The 6,831-nt window shown below is 39.5% G+C and overlaps 1 pseudogene; it reads left to right on the top strand.

Moving 5' to 3' along the window:
* The window catches only part of LOC149747207 (uncharacterized), a 52,667-nt pseudogene that overhangs the window by 21,621 nt on the left and 24,215 nt on the right, over positions 1-6,831 (top strand).

Raw genomic sequence — 6,831 nt, 5'->3', positions numbered from 1 at the left:
ATTATATCCTCTTTTAGCTACTTTATTAGTGGTTTCCTAAAGTTTGCAACGTGCATCCTAGACTTATCAGAACCTAATGCTATTCGGTACTTTTACCCACCTCCTGAGCATCAGAAGTACCATTTTCCTCCTTTTGATGTATGTGCATTGTTGTCGTGTTGTAAATTTTCCTATTATTTTAAATTCTACAAGGTATTATTATTATTAGTTTAGGTAATGAATACTGATAGGATTAACTCCAATGTTTACCATTTTCATTGTTCTTTATCGCTTCTTGCATCTCTGGTCTTCCACCTGGGAGTATAGTTTCATCTACCTGAGTAATACTATTTAGTATGTCCTGCAGTGCAGGTCTATTCATGGTCAATTGTCTCAATTTTTCTTGGTCTAAAAATATTTGCTCTTTATTAGTTAAAGGATATTTTCTAAGTTGGTAGTTATTTTCTTTCGGCTGTTTAAAAATATCATTCCATTGTGTTCTGACTTGCACTCCTTCAGTCTGGTTGTCAGTCAGTCTAATTGTGGCTGTTTGTTATCTTTATCAACAAATATTTTTAGAGTCCTTTTATTTTGTTTTGGTCTTTTGGAACAGATAATAGAGAAATAGAATAACAAGCATGTTTCTTTACCAGTCCCTCTGTGAGCCACTGATTTATGCTGATAACAGGCTTTTAGGAAAAGGAGGCGGTTTAAACATGCTCTCAAACTGTGAAGAGCTATTTTTCATATGTATTGCTTATTTCTTGTTATTTAAAATTGCCTTCAGATTACATACAGTAAATAAAACTAGTCAAGCAGAAACATCTCTATTGGTTGTATTTTAAGAGCTATAAGAAGTTTTATTTATTTGTAAATCTTTATGTTTTGTGTTCTTCCATCAAGAGGCACATAACGTTTGATTGTTTTTTTGTGTGTAATGTTAGCAGCCACTGATAATCAACGGTAAGATCCATTAACTTATTGCAAATGAATTATATCCAATTCAATTATTTCCTCTTTGCTTATTATCTGAAATAATTCTCTAAAAAATAACTTCCTGTCATCTACTGTTTAGTTACTCAGTAGCAGAGTGTGTATAGGAAAGGCAGAATAAATGTCCGATTATTTCCCCTTTATTTACCAGTTTTCTGAATGATGGATTAGTTTACCAGCATCCTCTGATGGTAACCTATAAAGGCTATTTTTTGGGGGGGAGGGGTGTGTAATTAGGAACTTGTGGATTTAAATATACTTGATGTGTTTCAATTTGTTGCAGTTTTCTTTTGTTCTCAGATTGTCCCAACTTTGTCTTGTCCTATTTCTGAACATTCTATTCTTTCTTAGTTCTCAATTTTCCACTAGCATTTTACTGGTTTCTTCAAGCCCTCTGAATGTATTTTCAGGCCCAGGTATTCCCTCAGAGAGATTCTTATTCTGTGTCTTGGCTTCATAAAATACTGATTTGCTTCTTTGATCATGTAGTTCAAATCTGGCATCTTTTTAAAATTTCTTCTATTTCTTTCAAATTATTTTTAAACTCTGTGTAAACCATTTTTCAGTCACTTGATGTGTTCTATTCTTTATAGAAAGGAACACTCCCCAAAGAAAACGGAAAATGAACCAATTCTAAATAAGATGGCACAAATCCGAGCAATTCATGAAAATCTAACCTGCACTTAAGGTCCGCATATACTTGAATATAGCATCTTCGTATATTTTTTCACTAAGTTTTTTAATTCTGAGAACATCCCTCTTCACAGCTGTGAGATTTGGTAACTCCACTATACTTTTCAGCTGGTCTTCCCTGTCTAGAGGTGTCTTCTGTTGGAGTTACCCCTGAGGCAAAATTTTTGACAATATTCACTTCTTCGGATACTTCTGTGATGGGCAGGCCATCTTCAGACACACTGATGTTTCTGTTCTCACACAGATCCCAAGAACCTACATCTTTCAACGTGTCTACACCTTCTTCAAGTGTTTTCATTCTAAATTACTTCTTCCTTCTCCAGAAGCTTCCTTTTTTTCCTCAAAACTTCAGCTGAGAAGTAATCTTTATTTATTCACTTATGTTTAACTTCAGTTTTATTTATTATTGCTTCACATGTTTCACAGAACTTTCATTTAATATTTCAGCCGTGGCCGGTGGTGTGCTTTCCTCCACTGAAGATTGTGTGCAGAGGAAAACAGAGCAGATTCTGAGCATCACATAGCACAGCGGCCTCTTTTTCTTTAACACTTATTTTTTAAATTTATTTATTTTTAACGAAGTCTAGTTAATTTACAAGGATGTGTTAGCTTCAGGTGTACAGCAAAGTGATTCAGTTATACATATATATGTATATATATATTCTTTTTCAGAGTGTTTTCCATTATACATTATTACAAGATATTGAATATAGTTCCCTGTGCTATACAGTAGGTCCTTGTTTTTTTATCTATTTTATATATAGTAATGTGTATCTGTTAATCCCAGATTCCTAATTTGTCCCTTCCCCTGTTTCCCTTTTGGTAACCGTAAGTTTCTTTTCTATGTCCGTGAGTCTATGATTTATAAATAAGTTCATTTGTGTCATATTTTATATCACATATAAGTGATATCATAAGATATTTGTCTTTCTCTGCCTGACTTACTTCACTTAGTATGATAATCCCTAGGTCCATCCACGTTGCTGCAAATGGCATTATTTGTGAATCGCTTTCATTCTCCACCCTTGAATTTTGGCCACCTAAGGGTGAAACTTTGTCTCTACCACACCCAGAAAGTGTAACTTCCAAAAATGAAAGACTTTGATCAGCACTAGATCAGGTCTCCTACTGTACCAGCTTCCGCTTTGATCCTGTGCTGTGTGATGTGGATTCTGTCTGAAGGATACGCTGGCGTCTGAAGTATTCCTTCAGTTTTCGTACAGCAAGGCAGTTGGCTTATGCTGACGCTATTCTCTCCATCCACAGATCTCCTTGTCATGGAATCTGAAGGACCAACTTGTCTTCAGGTTGCTCAGTCCTAGCTTTTTTTTTTCTTTTCTGTATCCACACATTTCTGAAAGTCTTCACAATGTTGGGAGAATTCTTCTACCACAAGTTTCTCTTTTGTTGTTTTCTATAGTGTCCCCTGTTTCATTATTCAAGACTCTTTAGAAAATCTTGAAATCTTTTGATTATTAAGGAAGTATAAAAGTTAGAATCAATTTCAATTGTAAACAACAGAAAACTCAAAAAACAGCTAAAGATACAAATTTCTCTCACACACACATAAATAAAATATGACCTGAGAGGCTCTGTCTGATGGGTGTTTATCCCAGTTTTACTTGCTGCAATATTGTATGACTGCTTATTTCCCAACCTATTCCAGACTTTCCATTAACAGTACTTTGTTTCCTTTTTTTCCGTTTCCTACATTCCATTGGCTACACCAAGTTTTCTCCTGTTACTTTACAAGTTTTCCATTCTGCATTTTTTTATCTTATGACAGTTGCCCTTATCTCAAAAACCAAACTGAATTGATTTCTTAGACTTCTCCACATCTCTATCTTCCCCCATTAAGACACGTACCGTAGCACACTCACGTCGCTTTAATCACACCTCGGCCAACCCCACATTGATTAGAGATACAATTTCAGTTCTGAGGAATTTTAAAATATTTTTGTTTAAAAAAATGTTTGTCTTTTTTTTTTTTCTGTACACTTTTTTTTTTTTGGCTGTGTTGGATCTTCGTTGCTGTGCGCGGGCTTTCTCTAGTTGCGGTGAGCGGGGGCTTCTCTTGTGGCAGAGCGTGGGCTCTAGGCATGCGGGCTTCAGTAGTTGTGGCTCACGGGCTCAGTAGTTGTGGCTCGCAGGCTCTAGAGCGCAGGCTCAGTAGTTGTGGTGCACAGACCTAGTTGTTCCGCGGCATGTGGGATCTTCCTGGACCAGGGCTCAAACCTGTGTCCCCTGCATTGGCAGACGGATTCTTAACCACTGTACCACCAAGGAAGTCCTGTCTTTCTTTTTTTACTAATTTGTTTCATCATATTTATTTTCTATATCTCTTGCAGCATCCTCAGGAGTTGTTCTCATTTGAGTGCTTCTCCAGTAGTATTTTTTTAATGGATTTTTGTCTGACAAACCTGAAGAATTATATGCCTGGTTATGTCTTTAATATTGTGAGTGTACATATTTAAATGACAGTTTGACTGAATACAAAATTCTAGGTACAAAGAACTACTTCAGTGCTTCAAAATATCACCCCACTGTCTTCCTGTATCCAAAGTCCCTTGGTCTGTATGATGTCAATCTAATTCTTGTTTCTTTGAAGAAGACTGGCTCTTCGTGTGAGCTTTTTAACGTTATCATTGTCTTTGCTCTTCTTAAATTTTATTATAATATGTCTAGGTATAGGTCTTTCCTTATCTGTCCTCTTTGGCATTCTCTGAGCCCTTTACATGTTGCGTCTTTCATCCTTAATTTTGAGGAATTTATCACCGTTCACTTGAAATATTTCCTCCCCTCGGTTTTTTTTTTTTGTTTACTTCATAGGCTCTTTTATCCAGATATTGGCACTTCCACACTTCATTTCACTTACCTTTGTCCTCTTCCCCCTTCTATTTGATCTTATTCACAAATTCCTGCTTTGGGTGTATCCATCACTATTATTTTCATGGAGCCAGAATATCTGTGTTTAAATCCTGGCTCCGCCTCAGGCAATTTACTTAACCTCTTTGTGCCTCAATACCTTCATCTGTAACGTAGGAATAATGCTAGCTCCTGTCTCACAGAGTAATTGTGGGAACTAAATGAGTTAATATATGAAACACACGTAGAGCATTGCCGGGTACAAAGTAAATAATACATACATTCAAACTGTTACTATTATTATTAATTGTTCTTATATTTTCATACCTGTCATTTCTACTTATCCCTTTTTGACCTCTTGTGTCAGCTTCCTATTATTTATGTCTTCTGTGAGGATATATATTGCTTATTTTAAATTCATGGTTCATCTGTACCAATAATTCTGCTTTCAGAATTCATGTGGTGTACACTATTCGGTTTTGTTGTTTTTCTAGTTAGCTGTATGTTTTCGGGAAGAGCCATGCCCAGGTCTGGTTTCTCTTCTTGGTGACTTTAAGGTAATAGAGAAGATGTGCCTCCGTGCAGAGAGCCTCGGGTACCACACAGCAGCGATCCGTAGCCCTGTTTCCTGCCACCACACTGGCAAACTCCTGATCAGGGATTTGCTCTTAAAAGTCTTAGCGAGATGCTGCTGCGCTGGAAAGAAAGAATCTGAGCGTGTGATGCACGGGTCCTGCAGGTCGGGGTGGGAGTGTGTGCAGGTGTGAGAGCTTAGCACCTGCTTCCATCAGTGTCTCACCTCACTCCACCCCAGCAGGGCTTCTAGGTCGCCCTGAAATTATCCTGAGACACCAGCTGGCCTGGCTACTGCTTCCGTGATGATACTCTGTAGGCCATGTGTGGGAGAAGCCAGGTTAGAATTTAAAGCTCTGGTCCCTGGGCGTTCTCCTCCCTAGGCTGAGGCCCCCTCTGGCCATCCCCTCACTCACACCAGTTTGTGAGTCCTCCTGTCTATACTGGGCTTCCCACAGTTTTTCTGTTGGGCCTTCAGATCCTCATTTGGCTCTCACTTCGGATTTGGGGAGACAGAACCAGCAGCCTAAGATGGCTGCCTTCTTATCAGGAGCCAGGAATCTCCTCTTCACAGAAAACTTCTAGGCCTTTTTCTCTTTGGTTTCAAAGATAAACTTGATGGTCAAACACTATGAGTTTCTTGGATGACACTACTCACTCTTAAGGTCACCACTGACCTGGGCTCTTTGAGATAAGGATTCATGGAAAGAAGACCACACACTCCCTACCTCCCACCCCAGAGGAGGGACTATTTTTTCTTTTTCTCTCTCTCTCTTTTTTTTTTTTTGTTGTTGCTTTTCTTTTCTTTTCCTTCTCCTTCCCCTTCCTGTTCTTCTCCTCTTCCTCCTCCTCCTCCTCCTTCTTCTTCTTTTTCTTCTTCTCCTTCTTCTCCTTCTTCTCCTCCTCCTCCTTCTTCTTCTCCTTTTCTCCTTCTTCTTCTCCTTCTTCTTCTCCTCCTTCTTCTCCTCCTTCTTCTCCTCCTCCTCCTCCTTCTTCTTCTTTTTTTCTTCTTCTTCTTCTTCTTCTCCTCCTCCTCCTCCTCCTTCTTCTCTTCCTCCTCCTCCTTCTTCTTCTTCTCCTCCTTCTTCTCCTCCTCCTCCTCCTTCTTCTTTTTCTTCTTCTTCTCCTTCTTCTTCTCCTTCTTCTTCTTCTCCTCCTCCTCCTCCTCCTTCTTCTCTTCCTCCTCCTCCTTCTTCTTCTTCTCCTTCTTCTTCTCCTTCTCCTTCTTCTCCTTCTTCTTCTTCTCCTTCTTCTTCTTCTTTTTCTTCTTCTCCTCCTCCTCCCCTCCTGTTTCTCCTTCTTTTCTTCACAGAACCTTGCACGTAATGGCCTCTTGATAAATACATGATGACGTGACTTGGATCTATATCTAACTCTTGTCAGGCAATCTTTTCAAAGGAACTGATGAGGCCACCTGTAATAGAAAGAGACGGGGGCTTCCCCGGTGGCTTAGCAGTTAAGAATCCACCTGCCAATGCAGGGGACATAGGTTCGAGCCCTGGTCCGGGGAGATCTCACATGCCGCAGAGCAACTAAGCCCGTGCGCCACAACTACTGAACCTGTGCTCTAGAGCCGGTGAGCCACAGCTACTGAGCCCACGTGCCACAACTACTGAAGCCCATGCACCACAACTACTGAGCCCATGTGCCAAAACTACTGAGCCTGCGTGCCACAACTTCTGAGCCCATGTGCCACAACTACTGAAGCCCAAGTGTCTGGCGCCTATG

This window comes from Delphinapterus leucas, chromosome 16, assembly GCF_059928025.1.
Source record: "Delphinapterus leucas isolate spDelLeu-1000000601 "Yukka" chromosome 16, BTC_Dleu_Yukka2, whole genome shotgun sequence".
Lineage (NCBI taxonomy): Eukaryota > Metazoa > Chordata > Mammalia > Artiodactyla > Monodontidae > Delphinapterus > Delphinapterus leucas.
Note: the sequence above shows the minus strand (reverse complement) of the source record. Positions and strands in the feature narration are given on the sequence as shown.